The sequence below is a fragment of the Octopus bimaculoides genome, chromosome 1 (assembly GCF_046866305.1).
Source record: "Octopus bimaculoides isolate indiv1 chromosome 1, ASM4686630v1, whole genome shotgun sequence".
NCBI lineage: Eukaryota > Metazoa > Mollusca > Cephalopoda > Octopoda > Octopodidae > Octopus > Octopus bimaculoides.
Window position 1 is genome coordinate 90,387,292 of NC_142928.1, and position 2,500 is coordinate 90,389,791.

General features: G+C 32.5%; 1 protein-coding gene across 5 annotated transcripts in view; it reads right to left on the reverse strand.

The window, feature by feature from the left end:
- Window positions 1–2,500, reverse strand: part of LOC106874234 (5'-nucleotidase) — a 380,910-nt gene that overhangs the window by 1,049 nt on the left and 377,361 nt on the right. The gene's annotated exons all lie outside the window — the stretch shown is intronic.

The window sequence follows — 2,500 nt, forward strand, 5'->3', positions numbered from 1 at the left end:
TCTATTACAATATACAGAAAATGGTTTATATAATGAATAGTTTCCCTTCAAACTGATTATCATTTCTGTTTTTTTTTAACTCGTATATGTAAATATATATTGCGAAAGTTCCGATTTCATTAAAAATTATCAAATATTTTACTTATACATAAACCTGGAATACAAAGGTTTCCCCCTTGTCTCAACTGTCTTTCTATTCTCGTGTTTATTTCGCACGTGTTAGTGTGTTAAATTCGAAAAGATTTGTCGCTCATGACAAGTGACATAAATGCTAAGTTTGTGGTTACTGTCGCTTATGTTGCTTCCCTGATAAGGGACGTGATTAATGATTCTGTGTTGAGCAAACATTATTGTACATCGCATTTATTTTTGAGAATGTAGTCAGTGGAGAATGTTTATTGAAATATAATGCATTTAATTAGAGAAATAAATTGTTTCTTCTATGTAAAGTCTTAACTTTGTAGAAGTTCAAAAGTTCTAATCAGTAATTATCAAAGTATTTCACACATATTATATACATATATAGACACATTAACATCCATCCAAATGAGTGTGCTCATGCATATATGTGTATGGTCTGATTGAAAATCGAAGTAAATAATTTCACCACCCAAATGCGGTGTACGTTAATTAACTTATATCCCCGAGTACATTCTAGAATATTGTGACGGAAGTTACTTTTTGTAGCCACTAGTTAAGTCCTTTGTGATGAAAGGCGCAAAAGCGACACAGACCACACACCTATCTTTCCGTCTCGAGTCCTGAAAACTATAAAAGCTTTGTTTCAAAGCTTCAATACGAAATAAAAATGAGAAAAAAAAAAAAAGATTGGCTATTCAGAAAAAAAAAGAACTACTCATTAGCATAACAAACGCCAATATAATGTTTTTGATGGATAAAGAGTTAAAACTAGTTAGTAAACACATTTTGTAATAAACGTATAATAATAATAATAATAATAATAATAATAATAATAATAATAATAATAATAATAATTATTATTATTATTATTATTATTATTATTATTATTATTATTATTATTATTAGTAGTAGTAGTAGTAGTATTAGTATTATTATTAATATGGAGTGAGAGAGCAGTGCATGCCATCAAAGTGGCACAGAGGTACAAATATACGAAGCGCAATATACCCAACATGACTACCCGTCCAATGATAGTACATCAGGTATATGTATCACAACCATATGTGCGCGATACGGTCATCATCTGACTTCAAGATAAACAGTGCATGACCTTGCCGGTCGGGCCCAGTTAATATTTTCTTCAGGTAAAGTAGCCCAGCCTGAAAAAACGTTCCCTCAATAAGGTTTGTTTAAGGATGATGAATGAAACACCTATGTTTCTAGAGGTGAATTATTCAATCCCAAAGAATTCCTCTCAACCTTTGGCTATGATGTTTCCCTTCTGCTCGTGATCAGAGATGCAAATATCGTCAGCCACCAAGGGACATACTCAACTGATTAAGGTCAAACTGACAAGTGAATCTGTGGTACTGAGCAGAATATTTGCCGTAGCCCATCTTTTGTACCAAGACAAAACATGTACATGATAACACTTCCAATCAGTTAGGATCAAAAACCATGAGAGCCATTGTCTGGTACTGTATTAGGGCATTTATTATTATTATTATTATTATTATTATTATTATTATTATTATTATTATTATTATTATTATTATTATTATTATTATTATTCTTTGGGGAAAATGTATATACCTTACTTTTTTAGATATGCCGGAAACCTCCACAAAAGAAGAACATTTAAGTTGGCTAGGCATGTATGGAGTTTAAAGACCAACTCCAAAGAACATAAAATGAACTGGAGAATCGTAGAGAAATCCATGTTATATGATAATAGATCTGAGAAATGCAACTTATGCGTAGTTAAAAGATCGCATAGTATGTTTAGCTCTGAGAATTCCACTGTACTACTAAATTGCAGACCAGGAATTTGCAGCAAATGCAAATATATGCACAAATGTGTGTGTGTGGGGGGGCTGAACTAGACGACATCACCCCCTCCAAATTGAGCAGTTACCTAGCAGACTTTGAACGTCTCTCTGTTCAACTATTTCTGCAAATACTAGTGTTATTATGACTTTACGATCAAAGGGGGCATTACTTAAATTTTCTTTTTTTTAATATTTTTTTTCTTTTTCCGTTTATTTCACCGTTCCAATATTTGAGTCTATCTTCTCTTTTTTCACTCGTGATTTCTTGTACTAGCGCCCTGAGTTGTAAATTTAATAGGCCATCTGCTCAGAGCCCGAGATTGCTAGTAGACGCAGTACATGTCTTAGAAACCTACCTAGATTCCCTTCTCCAATGCATGAAACTATTAGTAACTCATATCTTTATATTGTGTACTTCAAATAATATGTATGTGTGCAAGCGTGTGTATGTTGCGCACGTGCATGAATCAGTATGTATTTATATATACTTCGTATTTAGTATATATGTGTGTATGCATGTAGGTACGTGT